Source organism: Euprymna scolopes, chromosome 31, assembly GCF_053919585.1.
Source record: "Euprymna scolopes isolate OS-2025 chromosome 31, ASM5391958v1, whole genome shotgun sequence".
In the NCBI taxonomy this organism is placed as follows: domain Eukaryota; kingdom Metazoa; phylum Mollusca; class Cephalopoda; order Sepiida; family Sepiolidae; genus Euprymna; species Euprymna scolopes.
Window position 1 is genome coordinate 90,713,690 of NC_136512.1, and position 20,399 is coordinate 90,734,088.

Sequence of the window (20,399 nt, forward strand, 5' to 3'; positions counted from 1 at the left end):
TACCATTTCCATTGATCTTAACCGATTTTAGCCGTGACTTCTCAGCAGAAAAAGTATAGAAATCTAAGATTATCGAGGAATTTGAGAAATAATAAGCCTATAACACACCTCAGATATTGTTCTGCCATTTGTGCATATTATATTTGCATGAAATATCTTGATTTTTAATCCTATTAAGGTCAAAATCAGACGGGAAAAAATGAGTTCATTTTATTTATATAGAGAAGAGAAGATAATTGCAATTAAATATATTTGTGAAATAAACTCCAAATTTCATCAAAGGTTAAATGAATATAAATAAACACTAAAATATAACATATCACTAAATACATTAGTCTATTATATATTAAAACATAATCATTCTTTGAACTTTAAATAAATAAGACTGGTTAAATAAATTTTTAATCAATTTCGCGGAAGACTTATTAAATCAGAAACTTATTTTAAATTGGACGAAGTTAAACGTTTTAATGGTTTCTACCATTTATCGATATTTATCAGAAAATAATATTAAGCGAACAATATTTTAATTAAATGCGAGTTATTTTACACCGTATTTAATCACCATATTTGGACACAATATTTTAGTATTAATTTGGACATAATATTTTAACGTTATATTTGGACACAATATTTTAGTATTAATTTGGACATAATATTTTAACGTTATATTTGGACATAATATTTTAGTATAATTTAGACATCATATTTTAACGTTATATTTGGACACAATATTTTAGCATCATATTTTGACACCATATTTTGGCACCATATTTTGGACACAATATTTTAGCATCATATTTTGACACTATATTTTGGCACCATATTTTGGACACAATATTTTAGCATCATATTTTGGCACCATATTTGGACACAATATTTTAGCATCATATTTTGACACTATATTTTGACACCATATTTTTACACCATATTTTGGACACAATATTTTAGTATCATATTTTTTGACACCATATTTTTACACCATAGTTGGACACACTATTTAAGAACTATATATTGACATCATATTTTAACTCGATAATTGGACATAATATAAAAACATTATATTTTACACAATATTTATAATCTTGATAAAAAGTGCTCTCCTTTTACAGTTAAGAACAGATTGAAGGTATTTAATTTGCGAAGCTGTGTTGCAAGAAGAACGTCAATGATATTTGTAAAGAATACAAAGCGCCCTCTGGACTTCGTCAGATGCAATGAAGATCCTGACTTTTCATATTGGTTGGAAGTGACTTTTAGCGACGAAAGCAAGTTCAGTGATGGTAGGCGGTACGTCCGTTGAAGGGAAGAGGAAGAATTTAATTTTAGGTGCACAGTTTTAACGCTGCAAGATGGCGGGTGTTCAGTTTTGGTGTGGGGCGTTATTAGATCCAGGGTCTATATAATATTGCAAGGTTGAATTAATTCGACCAAGTACATTCATATTTGACTAAGTATTTTCTACCCTACTTTGATCGGAAGTTGGATGCAGGATAATGGTAATGTCAAGAAGTTTCTTAAGGAGCATCATATTCCGTGTTTGGATTGGCCTGCACAATCTCCAGACCAAAATCCTATCGAAAACGTATGGCATTACATCAAGCAACATATATATCTATAAAAGTGAAAGTGTGTGTGTGGGGGGTCTGTCTATGTACATTTCCTTAAGCAATAACCCTGTCAATTTTCAGTCTACAGACTCGAAGTTTGATATACAGAGTAGTAAGATTTGGGAAAATCTTTGTAATCCGTTTTCGGACGGAAATTTGGATGTTAAGGGGTCAAAGTTAAACGATTTGACATTTGAGAACTCTACAAAACTCCTCCGATAATTTTGGGTCTAAACACTTGAAATTTTAGATATAGGCTCCTTGGACATGGATCTTACTTAAGAACTGGATTTCAGCCCCAAACAATAAATGTTAAGTAGTCATAATAGGGGTCAAACTTTAAAAAAAAATGACCTCTGCGGTGTCTACCAAATTACTCAGACAATTTCTGGCCTAAACATTTGAAATTTTACATAAAGAGTATTCAGAGATAGGGTAAGCTTTTTTATCGGTTTGGGTCGAAAATTTGAGCTATCGATATATAAATGTATGTATGTATGTTTGCATGTCTGCCTAAAACTTTCGACAGAGGCGACGGATTTTCACAAGATCAGTATCGTTTTGAAGCTCGACTCTTCAGACGAAAAATACCGAAAAATTAGCTGAAAATATGATTTTCTTCACCCTCAACTGGGCACTTTTCTACCGGGAAGGGCCGTTTTTTTTCGCCCATATTTTAGAAAGTCATTCCCTCTTTTCGATTGTATAGCCTTAATTTAGACCTACATCACTTCCGGTAACAGCAAAGACGTCACGTTTTTCCCCGTTCTTTTCCTCCTTCGAAGTACGGGTTCGAGTCTGCCTTCTCACGATCAATGAATGCCCAAAAGATTGCAGGCTGTCGTATCGCAGAAGGGCTATGCTACTAAATAGTTCATTGTTTTCTTGTTGTATTTATGTTGCATTAATGTTCTAAAATTACATTTAAACAACAATATTCCATTGTGTGGAGTTTGTTTTTGCCTTCTCGAGTTGAAGTTAATCTTTTTATATTGACGTGAACACTAAAATACTTCAATTAAACGTCCAATATCAACAGGTAAAATTATAGAAGAATAAAAGGCGAATAAAATGAGGTATAGATTGTTTAAACTGTTGCATTTAATTTGGATTAAACTTACGGCATTTGAAAAAATGATAAATGTGTACTTTCTTTTTAGCGCTACAGTATATATAACGAAAAATAATCTCTAGTCTGCAAATTGCCTTTTTTCTACTTTGCTATTTTTTTGTCAATTAAATACCTAATACAAGTTATTGTAACCATTTGTTTAAATATTATTTGTATTTTTATTTGATGTCTAATCTTAATGTTTACTTTAATAAATTAAATATAACTTTTATCATCTAGAAGCGATCTTACACTAATTATTGGCTATTAATGTTTAATTCTTGAGCATAAGTAAATTATATTCCTATGTATCATATTACCCTTTCCTTTATATATATATATATATATATATATATATATATATATATATATATATATATATATATATAATATATATATATATATATATATATATTCTCGCTTTATATATATATATATATATATATAAAAGCGAAAATGTGTGTTTGTATGTATGTGAGTTTGTATGTCTCGCAAAACATTCGACACGGGTCACGGATTTTCACGAGATTGGTATCATTTTAAAGTTACAACCTTCGCCCGACAAATATCCAAACGTTTGGCCAAAAACATTAATTTCTTCAGCCTAAAATCATCAGTTTTCTACAGGGAGGCGTCAGCAAAAACCGTCCTCTCATGACAAGTTCGCTTCTACGCCAATATCGTCGAAGTCGTCTTAGCTCAGTTGCTTAGAACGTGGCCTCATTATTTAAAGGTTTTGGGTTCGAATCGTGGTGTGAGATGTCTTATTTTTTTCGATTTTTTTAAATTTTAATATTGAAACAGGGTTTTAAGCCAGTGTTTTTTTGGTTTTTATTTTTCAGATTTTTTAAAGATGTTTTAACGTTCGCTTTCCTGTTTTCTTTTTCCATTACATTCGCGTTTCTTTTTTTTCGATTTTTACATTCAACATCGTTCGTTTGCCGTACGTTAGTTTTTTCTAGATGTTTTTTTTCGATATTTTTAAGTTTTAACATTTTAATATTAAAAGATATTTACTTCACTTATTCTTATGTTTTGATTACCCCCCCACCGCCCGAGCACACACACCTCTAAACACCCGGGCAACACCGCGTACCCCCCGCTAGTATATATATATATATATACAGTTAAGTGGTTAAAGTTAAATCAAAATATAAACACATATCTTCGAGTTCAGAATTTATTGTTTAATACAAGGAATATATAGAGGGGAGTTACAATGTAATATCTAACAGGATATTTCATTTGATCTTTAATCTGTGACTTATCTCGCTTATATATATATATATATATATATATATATATATATATATATATATATATATATATATATACTAGCATGGGTGCTCGGCGTTGCCCGGGTGTTTGGAGGTGTATGCAGAGCACAAAAAAAAACAAAAAACGTCAATTTTTTTTTTAATTTGACCCCTATTATGACTCCTTAACAATTATTGTTTTGGGCTCAAATCGAGTTATTAAGTTAGATCCATGTCCAAGGAGCCTAAAGCTAAAATTTCAAGTGTTTCGACCCAGTATTGTCGGAGGAGTTTTGTAGAGTTCTCAAAGGTCAAATCGTTGAACTTTGACCCCTTAATCACCAAATTTCTGGCCGAAAACCAATCACATCGATTTTTCCAACTCTCAGTACCTTGTATTTCAAATTTAGAGTCTGTAGACTGAAAATTGACAAAGTTATTACGTAGGGAAATTTACACAGACAGACAGACAGATACACAGACACGTTCACTTATATATATATATATATATATATATATATATATATATATATATATATATAATTGTAAAGTGAGTATGTGTGTGCGTCCGTATGTGTGTGTATGTGTTCACCTTCTGCCGCCATATTGGTTTACCTCTTTTCGACACCTCCCCCCCCTTGTACCAGCCTTTGACCGCACCCACCTCCTTTAACAGACTCCACCCATCCCCATCCTACGCGGCAAGTTCCGACTGCAACAGACGCGAGTAATTCTAGCATTGATGCAAACTCTCAACAACTTCAAATTCCTCTCCTCGCGATCCTCAGCTGCCTCGAAAAGTACGCCTGATTGTTTTGCCGTACTCCTCCGTTAAGGGGAGAGTTTAAAGGATACGGGAACTGGGGTGTTTGTTTGTGGTGGATGCACTTATGTAGGTCAAAAATGAAGCGTTGACTCCGAAGGGGCAGAAGTGTGTTCGAGAAAACTCTAAGGCGGCTCGGTGTAGCATTTAGTAACGGCCCAGGTGTACAGCGAGGATGCGGAGGAGGAGAAGAAGGGGGGTAGGTGTAGTAGTTAGTACAGAAGAATAAGGGAGAGTTGGAGAAGGAAAAGATAGAGGAGAGGATGGTTGAGGAGGTTAGGCAAGTTTTCTTCGGGGTAGCTGCTTCAGATCGGCAGAGAATCTATTCCAGTCAAAATATGCTCAATGGACCGTCGACTCATACGTTACTAATCAGCATAAAAATACGTCTTGCGTTGGCAAAGACACCAGGGAATTATAAAATGGGGTATTGATATTTATTTAGTATCGTTCTCTGCGGTATAGGATCTCGGCGTATTAATATTATTAATATAGATTTTACTAGCTGATGGCGAGAAGTGACGATGGTCGAGTGGTTAACGATTCGGACTGACAACCTGGGTATACAAGGTTCGAATTCAGTTCCACAAAAATAACTTTCACTTAGAATGTTGGCAATCTTCCTCTAAATACCCGATGTCTCTTTAGAAATAATTCTGACTGCAAAAATATTGAGGAAACCGATGCCAAAAATAGAATCTTCGAATTCATACAAATATCATGAGGACAGCCAAGCGTTGCCCGGTCATAAAGTACGTTTAAATATCATATTTTAATTTATGCAGATTTCGTATTTATTATTGTAGAATCAATTCTGTATCGATTATTATATATTAGATCGTACCCAATATATACTAGTGATACTAAATGTAAAACAAGGACTTGCATGCCATCAGCTATAATCGAAACGAAAACATAACGCGTTCCTATTTTAGTCGTTAACGTTTGAGCTATCGTCAGATAAATAAGATATAGTTAAAATGAACCGACTTTTACCTATAAATTTAAATTTACGCATGCGTACAAGAACAATTTAAATCGATTTACGTCTGCCAAATTCTTTTTTTTTTAATTAATGAGGGACTACTATTTGTGACCAGATTTGTAGGAATAATATTTAGGGAGTTGGGCAGCGAGATGTCTGTTCACATTACATTTGAATTTCTACATGTCAGTATAGTTAGGAAAGCAAAGATCAGGGAAAGAAATTCCAAAGTGCAGCAGTCCGAGGGAAAAAAGCTATTCGAGCGGAAGACTTTACGCCATCAAAAGTTCCCTACAGTGTAGGGTGGGATTTTGCTGCTTGTCGGGTTTGTCAGGGGTATTATCGTTGAAGGGTTTCTAATGCTTGCAGTTCGTCAGAGCACTTGTCATTAAAATACTTGTAAAACAGCCACAAGGATGCCACGTTTTGGCGATTGGACAGAGGTTAGTGTTTAGTTGTACCTATTTACTATGCCTCCCCACGGGACAGAGTTAGACACCAGGGTCGTTTTTTAACGTGGAGAAAAGGTACAAAAATAAAAATTGTCTCAGTCGTGAAGGATTTCTCCTCCAACGAAAGAGAACAAGAAATAGAAGTGCAGCATCTGAAGAACAGATACTACACTTTGACTTTTTTTTAACCCTGTCCAGGAGCGAGAGACTAGTAGCAGATGCACCAGCCCAGATGTAGCAACAATACACCATGCATGGGCGAATGGTGGCCTTGTAGGAATACAGGATACTCTCCGGTGTGAGTAGCCTTTTAGCACGATAGAGAGAGAGAGAGAGAGAGAGAGAGAGAGAGAGAGAGCACCTTCCTCGTAGTTTGATCCCGTAGCAACTATTTTTACTGGTTAAAAATCCATAAAAAAATCGGTTCACACGACACAAAAATGCAATCATTTGACCCGTCTCGCACTGCTATGCAGTCATGAAGGAGATGCATTTTGAAAAAAAAAATAGAGACAGACAGGCAGACATAGTGAGCTTTATATATTAGATTTTATATAAACTTCGTTTTTTTTTCTTTTTGTTTTGATAGAAGATAGAGGAATAATTCCATAATAATAATTAATGAAACCGAAAAGATTTTAAACGAAAGATTAAGAACATTATGGGAGTACTAACATTGATTAATGACGTGAATTGCGTTTAGTTTCAGGGCAGTTAATGACAAGTGTTATTGGCATTCGATTTGACGACGACGAACAAGTTGTAATCAGCAGGGAAACAGTCTCATGGCAATATGTTACGGAGACGGGAAAACCTTGAAAAAAGAACCTCTGTCCATGAAAAATTTGTCTGATGCTAGGCACATGAAGGGAGAAAGGATATCACCGGTAATTGTGGTAGTAAGAAGAGTTTATGCGGGAAATGCCTTACAAATATAAATCAAAGCGTGAGGCTTAGTCGAGCACTTTCCATGAAAATAACAATTAGGGAAAGATAGACTAGAAACGTCTCCACAGAGAAAGGGCTTGCAGGTAAGAAAAAACGATTTTAGCAGAATCAGACTTTGTATTATATTTCGATATTGGGATTCGTTCAAATTCACAGAGTCTAGGAAATTCTTGAAGTGAATTGTTCTCTATTGGCTGAGGTGTGAGGTGGTCCTGTGTCATGTGCATTTCTATGAGGGTTACTCTTTCAGGATTTGCCATCTCATCCTTTTTCAGAAAAAAGAGTTACTTTATTACTAATCGCCTGGAACACCCCACCGGGGAATTCTTATGGGGTTGCTCTGGAATTTTTTGCAGGCCAGGGTGCGCTTCATTTAGAACGTTGTGATTTTCAAATCCCAACTTTCCCGACCTTGTGTTTAAGCATGGGACGATTCCAATATTTTCCCCGATTACCGATTCCGATTCTTTATAAATCTTTAAATATCTATATATCTATAAAAGTGAACGTGTCTGTGTGTGTGTGTGTGTGTGTGTGTGTGCCTGTGTATATTTACCTACGCAATAACTCTGCCAATTTTAAGTCTACGGACTTGAAATTTGATATACAGGGTACTGAGATTTGGGAAAATCGATTTGATCGGTTTTCGGACAGAATTTTGGCTGTTGAGGGGTCAAAGTTCAATGATTTGACCTTTGAGAACTCTACCAAACTCCTCCGACAATTTTGGGTCTAAACACTTGAAATTTTAAATAAAGGTCCCTTGGACATGGATCTAACTTAATAACTCGATTTGAGCCCAAAACAATAAATTTTAAGGGGTCATAATATGGGTCAAATTAAAAAAAAATCTTTTTTTTGATCAACATACAACTCAACGCCGGGCACCCATGCTAGTTTAACTATAAAGTTATTTTTCACGATTACCGTAAAAAAACATGTTAAATGTGCAGATATTTTCTTAAACTTAAAGATACACTTGTGAAGGATGATCTATCGATTTTAGTTTTACTAATCATTAAATATCAATAAATATTCATTAGTTTATTATTACTATCAACAGTAGAAAATCTTTCTTTAAAGAAAATCAAATAAAAAATCACATCAAAAGAATCGTTTTTGGCATCGGAAAATAAGCACACATTTTTCCGATTCCAATACCGATTCCGATACCCTAAAAAGTTCCGATTTTTCGATTCCCGATTCCGATTAATCATTCCAACACTACTGATCTGAAATGGAACACGTACATCAAATCTGTTGCCAGGGACGCTGGGAAAATGGTGGGATCCTTCTACCGCTCCAGAAGATATCTCACTACTAATGCAATTCTCTATCTGTATAAAAGCCAAGTACGTCTAAGGACGGAGTACTGCTGCCACATCTGAGCAGGAGCTTCTTAAAACAGCCCATCCTGCCTTGACAGAGTACAAAATAGACTACGTGGTTTAGTGGGGGATGTCCTTTTCTCTTCCCTGCAACCTCTCTACCAACGAATAGACGTTGCGAGCCTGTCTTTGTTTTATCGTTATTTCCATGGCAGGTGCTCGTCTGAGCTCCAATCCCTTCTTTCATGAGAAACACCCGTCTGGCTGAAACTACTGTCAATAATTTCCCCCACTCTTTATCTGTGCCTAAATCCAAACGTAGATTCCATGAGCAAAGCTTCTTTCTTAGAACTGCACGCCAGTGGAACTCACTGCCGCTTGCCTGTTTCCCATCTAACTACAACTTAGTCGTCTTCAAGTCCAACATAAACAAACTCCTGACAAACCGCCCCCTTAAGTAAGACACTCTATCAAAACCCCCAATACTAATGATTACTACAATACTATCTCATTGATTACTGTACACGCAATAACCCTTATCCCTGAGTGGCCTTCGGGCCTTGATAAGTGGTGACCCCCATGTAAAAAACTTGTATCACATCTTGCCGACGTGAGAGGGCAATAAATATCCTCAACTATTCTCATCTTCAGTTTTGTTCTCAAAACGTTTCGGCCGATGCAAACCCTTACAATTTTCGTGTATTATCTTTTCGAAATCGTGGATCTTTATCTCGAACGTGAGGATTTACACAGAACTTCAAACTTAACCTTTTTTTTCATTTAATACACCGTGAAGGATTATTCTCGTTCTGTCAGCCATTACCGGATGAAAGTGTCATTATTTTTTGTAGAAAAGAGTGAACTTTCCGATTCTAGAAGATTTTGCTACGGCATCATTCGCTTCCTACCTTTGTGCTTATCATCAATCAGAAATTCTATGAAAAGAGCTTTAGCGTGAGGGATTCAAATCAATAGAACACATTATCGCGAAACTGCTTCCTTGTTGGTTACAACTTGGCTGTATTATAATCCAATATAATCGCCACCATCCACCGAGTATTCGCCAAGCTACCACCGGCACTTGGAGCTCTACTACATAACCAAGTTACCTGAATTGATTTTTAATAAAAGTTTTAAAATAAAGCTGTAGTGTTATTTGCTTTAGAGCGACTCTTTTATCGTTCCACCCTATGCTGTTAGGGACCATATCTACAAGGTCACTATGTAGGGAGTTGAGCCGCGGTATATCTGTTCATATTTGATTTATAAATTTGTAAGGTTACTGCAGCCAGAGAAAGAAAAAACAGGTAGGGATTACAAAGTGTAGTAGTTTAAACGAAGAAACTATTAAAATAGCACAGCTTTCTGGGATCTAATGACTTCAACAGGGAAGGGGTGGGATTTTGCTGCATGACGGGTCATTCGGGTAATCAACGTTGTTCGGTAACAGTTCTACTAGTCAATTAGAGCAGATTCCATTAAAACACTTGTAAAACAGACGGGAATGCATCATTGCGGTGATGAGAAAAGGGGTGGAGTTTGGTTGACAGTGCTGCACTTTTAGGTTGGTGACTCCTTTTTAGATCCTATATATAAGAGCTAGTAGTAGAGACCACAGCTTAGATGTTGCAAGAATCTTCCATGCATGGGCGTACGGTGGCTTTGTAGAGATGAAGGGTATTTTACAAAAAATATGATACGTTCATCATTGCTTTCATTAAAAGTAACCTTGTGGTAGCAGTCTAGATTTGATACATTCGTTATTTTATTGTCTTATTTAAAACGCGTTTAGCATTTAAACTTTTCAATTATAAATTTTATTAATGAACTTAATCGGCAACATTTTCTCTTTCACAATGGTGTTGCAGAAATGGCGGCTATTCATATTTTTTTTTAAGTTTATCCTTTTGTTTTATCAAGACTTGGTTTTACAATTACATTAAACCGTAATTTAAATCCACACATTTTACATCAACACTAAAGAAAAAAAAAGAAATTCTCTTTGTGTAAAATTCAAAAAAAGTTTATTATCTCCCTTTGTTACACAATTACCTCCCTTGGGGGAAAGACGGAAACGAAACGGAGAACCGGTTTTATTATCGACGTCTTATTAAGATCGGCTCGACCGAGCTGGAAACGCCTGACAAAAGAGCGTGGCGTGGCTCCAAGCTAAATGGACCAGCGATGCGGCGGCCATTTTTAAATCGTAAAAATTATATTTAAAATCTCTCATTTGAAAATCGAATGTCACGTGATCTTATTTATTATCCAATTAAACCTGAGATATTCCTATAGGACCCAAGTTACTCCCGCAGCTGCCTTTCTAAATCAATACTCCCTGGTGCTGAGTTCATAGGCCTCAGGTAAGCTAGCTTTTAATTACTTATAGCATATTGCGCTCCAAGCAAAGCAAACACTGACCATCGATGACATATCAATCGCACATTTAAACAAAGCTTTCTGACATTTCTATCTCTAGTTATAGATAAAAGACACTTCGTATGTGCGTGTGAATTAGTTTCCTATGAACTCCAAAACAGTAGGTCCGATTTTTTGAAATTTCACAGAAATGTACATTATGTGTCTGGCAGTGTTCTTAGATAGGTTTTTATATCGGAATGCCCTCGATAAGTGTCAAAAATCGATGATCATAAAAATCCGATAAAGTAAGGACAATCCGATTCTGACGAAAATTAACACTGATACAGCCTAATATCACAAGTGAATTTGAGAACTGCCCAGCGTATAAAATCAACAGTAGATTCTTTGACAAGACAGGGGTGCGTACAAAATGAATTTTTCTGTTTAGAGCACAAATGATCCATGATACATGACCTTTAAACTTTAAGTTAAGCAATTATACAAAATAAGTAATTTTATAAAATCAAGAGTAGGTTCTCTACAGTACAATGCATATTGTTGACTAAGTAACTGCGGAGGGGAATGTGAAACGTTCTTCCAGTGCACCATAGTGGGTCCCCGACTGGAGCGGGCAATCAATTCATTAATTGATTAAAAATGTGTAATTTTACCGATTTCGATGTCAATAAACTATTGGAAGTATGGAATATTTATTAATCATCATTGAATCCCGCTGGATCTCCCTGCATCTACAGGGTGTCCACAAAGTCTGGTTGCATAATCTACTGGGTACCCAAAATGTCTGGCTGTATAATCTACAGGGTGTCCACAAAGTCTGGTTGCATAATCTACTGGGTACCCAAAATGTCTGGCTTTATAATCTACAGGGTGTCCACAAAGTCTGGTTGCATGATCTACAGGGTACCCAAAATGTCTGGCTTTATAATCTACAGGGTGTCCACAAAGTCTGGTTGCATAATCTACTGGGTACCCAAAATGTCTGGCTTTATAATCTACAGGGTGTCCACAAAGTCTGGTTGCATAATCTACAGGGTACCCAAAATGTCTGGCTGTATAATCTACAGGGTGTCCACAAGTCTGGTTGCATAATCTACTGGGTACCCAAAATGTCTGGTTGCATAATCTACTGGGTACCCACAAAGTCTGGCTACATAATCTACAGGTGTCCACAAAATCTGGCTGTATAATCTACAGGGTGTCCACAAAGTCTGGTTTCATAATCTACTGGGTACCCACAAAGTCTGGCTACATAATCTACAGGGTACCCAAAATGTCTGGCTACATAATCTACAGGTGTCCACAAAATCTGGCTGTATAATCTACAGGGTGTCCACAAGTCTGGTTGCATAATCTACTGGGTACCCACAAAGTCTGGCTACATAATCTACAGGGTACCCAAAATGTTTGGCTACATAATCTACAGGTGCCCACAAAATCTGGCTGTATAATCTACAGGGTGTCCACAAAGTTTGGCTACATAATTCAGCCAGATTTTGTGAACGCCCTGTATAAGCATTTACTAAGTACGTTCCATAACTATCCATTAATAGTTTTGTATGCTTGGAAATTTCGTGCAAAATAAACTAGATAGAGCTCAAGGGAATTCATTCGTTTTTAACAATTATTAAGATGGCATTAAAACAACTGATTTTGGTTTTTAACGAAATACGCTTTTAGATATTAAATTTCCTAAATAAATTAATGTTTGATTTGCGCAGACCAGACACTGTCAAGCAATGACAGATAAAAATATTAGGACAAAAAAAAAAAAACTAACAATGAATTGATTTTGTTAAAATCAAAAAAAAAAAAAAGAAAAAAATGACAATTGTTGAAATATGATGATGAATAGCCAAACCTAGGTGAACTCAAAATACCTGATACTTGCTAAATACGCAATTAAAATTTAAAGTTTCCCACTCTATAAAATAACCTATATAAGTTAAATTAGAATTATTTGAAAACAAGAAAAAGCCAAGGTAATTTTTTTTAAATGATAAAACATTTTTTTTTTATTTGAGGCTTTCGGTGTCAATACACTCTTTCTAAAAAGAGACTGCTGCTTTTAGAGTTTTGGTTTGTCGTTTCTTTTTCTTCATTTTAAATGTTAAATTCTTGGGGATTAAATCCCTCGTGTGATGACGAAAAAACTAAGTGACTATTCTAATTGACAATTGTACCTATTTACTATGTCTCCCCACGGGACAGAGTTAGACACCAGGGTCGTTTTTTAACGTGGAGAAAAGGTACAAAAATAAAAATTGTCTCAACCGTGAAGGATTTCTCCTCCACCGAAAGAGAACAAGAAATAGAAGTGCAGCATCTGAAGAACAGATGGTATTTATTTGCTCCCCCACCGAGCAAATTAGGCACAAGGCCGATTTTTAATGTGAGGAGTGAAGGGAAGGGGAAGGGGAAAAGGGGACCAGCTACCGAGAGGTGGGAAATGGGAGCTGGTTAAAGGTCAGGCATGTGGGGTTGCCCCCACATCTGGTCTTTGCTAGTCATAGCTTGCAGTATCTGTCGGAACAGATGGTATTTATTTGCTCCCCCACCGAGCAAATTAGGCACAAGGCCAATTTTTAATGTGAGGAGTGAAGGGAGAGGGAAGGGAAAAGGGGACCAGCTCCCGAGAGGTGGGAAATGGGAGCTGGTTAAAGGTCAGGCATGTGGGGTTGCCCCCACATCTGGTCTTTGCTAGTCATAGCTTGCAGTATCTGCCGGAACAGATGGTATTTATTTGCTCCCCCACCGAGCAAATTAGGCACAAGGCCGATTTTTAATGTGAGGAGTGAAGGGGAAATGGGGACCAACTCCCCGGGGAGTAGGGGAGCTGGATAGTGACAATTGGTATGAAGGGTTGCCCCTACATTGACCAAGGTCTTATATGTGGGGTTTCCCCCACATATGGTCTTTGCTTGCAGTATCTGCCGGAACAGATACTACCCTTTGATCTTGTCCCGAAGGCCAAGTTTTTCTTAATCAATCTGAATTGATGTGCATATGACGCTGGTTGACGTGGAATTTAAACATATATTATAACAAGTCTCCTATTTTACCTATATAAGGTTACACGAAAAAATAGGAGCAAAATAGAAGATAGACAGAAAACTATTTAGAGCAACACTAAACAGAATCATCTATTATATAAATTTCACCTGTCTGTTTAAATGTATGTATGTATGTATGTATGTTCTTTTGGAAGGTCTTGTTTTTAATCTTTCAGGGAGACTAACCGCCCTCCTCACCAAACAAGTCTGGTGGGGGAACCAGTTTAGTCGCCGGTGACCCGACCATGAGGCAGGTAGTACTGGGTTACATGGTACCAGTAGCATATCACATGACCTGACATAAGGGCGAATGAACTCTTTTTCTGGGTCAACGGCCAACTAGCACCGTGTATATTTGTGTGTGTGTATATGTGTATTGGGGTGGAGAGGGCTCCCGTAAGCCGTGGTGAAGGCAACCTTTCTAGGAGAAGCAAATCTCTGATTTAAAAAACCATAAAGCGGAAGACCAGTACCCGCATTAAGCTGGTCTGCAGTTTAATTTGTTGCTGACTATCTTGCTCTTGCTTGTTGCTGGATCTCAACATTTTGAACCGAGAGAGAGAGACTTAGCTGTCATACAAAGCTAAGACTCTTTAACATCATATTTGTATAGATACTCCCTCAGACATTTGAGCTCATGGATTTTAAATGTTTGAGGGAGTGGCACCCGTCTGACAAGACGTTTCAATCATCATGTATGTATGGATGTATGTATGTATGTCTAAAACTTTCGACAGAGGCGACAGATTGTCACGAGATTGATATCGTTTGTAAGCTCGACCCTTCGGACGACAAATATCGAGAAATTAGCTACAAGCATTAATTCCTTCACCCTCAACATGGCACTTTTCTACAAGGAGGGTCGTTTTTTTTTGCGTCACCATGTTTGCAAGTCATCGTATCGGTTGGAATGATGTTACTAATTTCAATGTTTCGCACTTCAGGTCGCGCCATGGAGTAGGGGTAAAACGTTAGGTGTTCTTTCACTTTCTTTTCCGTCTTCATGTCACGAATTCGAGCCTGCCTGCCTACTACCACTTGTTTTTTTTGTTTTTTTTGCTCAACAGATACCTCCAAACGCCGAGCAATGCCGGGCAACCAGACTAGTAATATATAAACGCGATGAAAATCAGTTGAAGATACTAAACCATCTCAATAGATAAAGCTCAGATTATGAACCTTGAAAGTAAAGTTTTCCTTATGACGTTTTCCAATCTTTGTACTCAGTAGTGTCTGTGTTTATACGCTTCGTATATATTAAACTATGAGAACCTCCTAAACTAGCGGAACTGCAAATTCAACGGAATAGGACTATATTCAACCAACAAATGTTTTCATAAAGCTCATAGTTTTTTCTGAATAACGCTATAAATAATTATTGGGAGACAAAACAAAAACAGTACCGCAACAAATATGAGTTTAATAACATTTCTATGAAAATAGTATTCATGGTGCTTTTAATGCAGGACTGACTCGATTAATGAGTACTAATCAATATTGAGAAAACAATAATGTGCTACATAGTTCAATACAAATAATAAAATCACATTGTTAGAAACAATGTTAAATTTATCCCATTAAGTTCAGCACCTCTTGGCAGAAATTGTTCTTTTTATCCCTGTTTCTTTCGAATGTTCCCTTTTTTATTTAACGTTTTGCTGACTTCTTTATTCAGTGTAAAATCACTGCACGTCGAAATTACTACGAGTTCTTTTCCCACACTATTACAACAATGAATATATATTATCATAATGATATCATATTATCATAATGATATTATATACTCATAATGATATTATATACTCATAATGATATTATATTATTATAATGATATTATATTATCATAATGATATTATATAATCATAATGATATTATATACTCATAATGATATTATATTATCATAATGATATTATATACTCATAATGATATTATATACTCATAATGATATTATATTATTTTAATGATATTATATTATCATAATGATATTATATTATCATAATGATATTATATACTCATAATGATATTATATTATTATAATGATATTATATACTCATAATGATTTTATATTATCATAATGATTTTATATTATAATGATATCATATACTCATAATGATATTATATAATCATAATGATATTATATTATCAAATTGATATTATATAATCATAATGATATTCTAAGACAAGGCAACATCAAAAGAAGGTCACTCTCATATTGTTATCCAAGGTTGCCAGATTGACACTTTCAAAACCACATGTCGCGAATTTGCTATTTTGTAAGCATTTTGACATTTATAAATTGTATTTGGCCTTTTTTTTTTTTACAAATAAGTGACAACTTATCAAGTCCCGCAGGCCACTCGATGATATGGGTTGATGAGTGTACAGTTGTCAATCGGAAAATGTTGAAGTAATCGTTAGTAGTGGAAATTTGGTAAATTTTATTAATTAAGGGACTGACCATCAAGAACTTGTTTACGTTGGACTAAAAGACGACTATATTATAGTCAGTTGAAAGCAGGAAAATGAACAGATTTCTACAGGTGCGCAGTTCTAAGAAAGAAGCTCCGTTCACGGAATCTACGTTTAGGTTTAGCCACAGATAAACAGTAGAGGAAATTATTGATAGTAGTTTCAGCTAGATTAGTGTCTTTCGTGAAAGTCGAGCCAGTGGGGGGGGGCATAGATTGGATCTCAGATAAGCACTTGTCATGAAAATAACGATAAAGCAGAGACAGGTACACAACGTTTCTTCTGTGGGAAAGAGGTTGCAGGGAAAAGAAAAGGGAATCCCCCACTAAACTACAAAGTCTATTTTGAACTCTGTCAAGGCAGGATAAGCTGCTTCTAGCAGCTCCTGCCCAGATTTAGACGTACTTGGCTCTTATATAGGTAGAGAATTTCATCATCTGGAGCGGTCGAACGATCCTACAATTTTTCCAGCAGGCTTAGCAACGTATTTGATGTATGTGTTCAATCTCAGACCAGGAGTAAAGGTCAGACCTAGAAGCTTGTCAAAACATGGAGTCTCATTAAGACGAAGAAACATTCATTTCAATTGATGCATGACGGGGATCAGAGCGATGATGATCGAAAGATAAGCTTGGTTTTAGATGCATTAAAATTAACCAGCCACCTATTTCCCCATTGCACCGCGTGATCAATATCAGAGGAGAGAGAATCGCAGAGAACTTGGTTATTTATGGCATTTGAAATGTTGTAGTAGATGGCATAAATGTCTACGAATGATCTTAGGATATGATTTGGAAGATCATTGATGTAGATCAGGAAGAGAGTTGGGCACAGGAAAGACCCTTGAGGAATCTGGCATTAATTCTGTGAGCTTCTAATATTTGCCCATCAACCACTACTCTTATAAGCCTACCAGAGAGAAATGATTTAATAATTGAAAATACGTTCCCAGCTATGCTGTAGCTGAAGGTTTTGTGGAGTAGGCGTTTATGTCATACCTTATCAAAGGCCTTTGGTATGTCAAGGGCAATTGCCCTGGATAGTAAACCTCTGTCGAGAGATTCGCTAATCCTATGAGGTATAACTGTTAGCACATCTGCTGTAAATTCAAGGCGTAACGCACGGACTAACTAAAGAAGAAACAAGCAAAACATTAGGTCAGGGTTACTAATTTGTATTAAACAGTTCTAAGTGATAGTATTCTTGAGGCTGAGGGTTCGATCCTGCATACGGGCGATACTAAGAAATCAATTACTAATAATTTCGAACCGTATCCTTTATTTAATTAACATGGGTAGTTTGGTTTATTTCCGTCAGACAGGATTTGTTGGAAGCTTTAGTAATTAGTAATTGTATTCTTAGTATGTGGAGTGGACCTTCAACCTCAAATATACTGTCATTTAAAACTGATTTAGTCAAAGCACTTTTATCCGTTGCGTGTCGGATGTTTCATCAATAAAAACGTGTGAGACAAGATGAGAACAGGAGTCTGAACAATCCAAATAATATAAAATGCCAATCTTTATCTTAATAATCCCGAAGCACCTAAAGAAGGCAGAATGCGACATCGGTCGAAATGTAGTAAGAAAAAAAAATCAAGATGAGAACAGTAGTCAAAATTATCTTAAAAGTGAGAACACGTGTGTATGATGACACTTCTCAACCTATATACTCAAAGAATTTTTGATCTACAAACTTGAAATTTGTTATATAGGGTATTCAAAGAAGCAGAAAACTTTTTAATCGGCTTCCATCCGAAAAAAATGTCAAAATTAAAAATTTGGTATTAGGGACCGAATTTTTATCTGTTTGTCGACTATTTAACGACTGCGCATGCGCGAATCATTCACATGACAGATTCATTATGTTAAAAATAAGTAGGTTTGAAAACACTTTTTAAAGATCGTGGCCTAATGGTTATAGTATTTGACTCACTGTTTGGTTTCGATCTCAAATCCAGTATCTTTTTTTATACTTACAAGAAATTATCTGTTTAGAAAAAAAAACGTAATACTCGTATGCACATGTCTCAATTTCTTTCTGGTTTTTTACTTTATTTTTTTAAAGGGATTTAACATTACATTTAATACAACGTTTTAATAAAGCCGGGTACATCTGCTAGTTAATATATATTAACTTTGGCAATATTACTACAGGATGAACAAACACAAAACAACGGAAGGTGCACGCACTCGCAAAAACAGAAATAAATATAACAAACATGGTGGCTACTCACTATCTTACCACTCCAATCTCCGAGGCTTTGTCAGCTTTCCGAGTTACGGCGAGGATAAGCCCACAGCCTCGAGCGGCGCCTCGCGTGCTGTGCATACGCCAACCAAATGCTAGTTATGTTGGCCATCAAATTGCCAGTATGTAAAGCAGTGCAGCTTCTTGGAATGTCCTACTATTCAGAACATTTTTGGTTCAAGGATTATATTTGGCAGAAAATGTGAAAAAAGGTGTTTAGCCTGGATTCAGTTTTGGCAATGTTCGCAGACATTTGAAAGAATGCGAAGAAAAACAAGAATCCCACTTCTTTCCAAATCAACTCATCACAGGCATTAAGACACAGTCATGACAGCAATTAATAGTTGCCAAACCACGTAATTAATACATATCCTCGTCTATTCGTCTGAGCTCTAATCTGTGGACCCCCTCGCCAAATTTTTACAAAAACACTCGACTAGCTACAACCACTATATACGATTTCCCCCGCTCTCTATCTGTACCTAAATTTAAACGCAAATTACATTAACAAAGCTTCTTTCCTAGAATTACCTCCATGTGGAACACTGTTCTACTGGCCTGCTTCCCCGTCGATTACAATATTGTAGCCTTAAAGTTCAATGTAAACAAGTTCTTGTTGAGCCGTTTCCTTAAATAAATAAAAAGTCTACCTAATTTACGCCACTATCGATTACTACACTACTACCTTACATTCATTAACCCTTTTCCTCGAGTAACCTTCGGGCCTTGATAAGTGGTGACTCTCTTGTGTATAAGTAACTAATCTGTATCTATTTATACATTTATACCACGACCACTGTAAAGTAGGCCCAGTCACTGAAAAAATGACGTCATGCCTGAAGTACAAGCAAGATCTGTCGAACAGTCAAACTGTCGATAATAAATAAGAACGTTTTTTTTTTTTTTTTACATAGGCATCACCACATTATCAAGACCAAGAGGCCACTCAAGGATAAGGGTTAAAGTGTGTACAGTAGAAGTTGTAAAATAGTAATCATTAGTAATGAAAATTTGGTAAATTTGATAACTTATATGGAACGGCTCATTAAGAACTTATTTACGTTAGACTTGAAGACAACCATATTGTAGTCAGCCGGAAAGCAGGAAAACGGAAGACAATTCCACAGGCGTGCAGTTCTAAGAAAGAAGCTTTGCTCATGGAATCTACGTTTAGGTTTAGGCACAGATAAAGAGTGGGGGGAATTATTGATAGTGTTTACAGCTAGACGGGTGTTTCTTGTGAAAGTTTGTCGAGGGGGGACCATAGATTGAAGCTCAGTCGAACACTTTCCATGAAAATAACGATACATCAGAGACAAACTCGCAACATCTCTTCTGTGAGATAGAGGTTGCAAGGAAGAGAAAAGGACATCTCCTACGAGGCTACGAAGTCTATTTTGAACTCTATCAAGGCAGGACAAGTCCTTTCTAGCAGATCCTGCCCAGATGTGGCAACAGTATTCCATCCTTGGACGTACCTGGCTCTTATATAGATAGAGAATAGCATCAGCAGTGAGATATCTACCGGATCGATAGAAAGATCCCACCATTTTTCCAGCGGCCTTGGCAACAGATTTGATGTACGTGTTCCATAACGCATTAGAAAATTTACAAAAAAACTGCATTGAAAAATGGAACATAAGGAACACGATTTATGCTGAAACTGAAGTTATCTCTACCTCCATCTCTACAATTATATAAAAGTAATTTGTGTGTGTGAGTTCCTTCCCTATAT

General features: G+C 36.3%; 1 long non-coding RNA gene across 1 annotated transcript in view; it reads right to left on the bottom strand.

Annotated features, from left to right (window-relative positions):
* Nucleotides 1-18,778, bottom strand: part of LOC145255533 (uncharacterized) — a 113,755-nt gene extending 94,977 nt beyond the window's left edge. The window contains exon 1 of the long non-coding RNA XR_013863859.1: nucleotides 18,651-18,778. This is a non-coding gene — a long non-coding RNA (uncharacterized LOC145255533). The remainder of the gene's footprint in view (nucleotides 1-18,650) is intronic.
* Nucleotides 18,779-20,399: the final 1,621 nt, after the last annotated feature.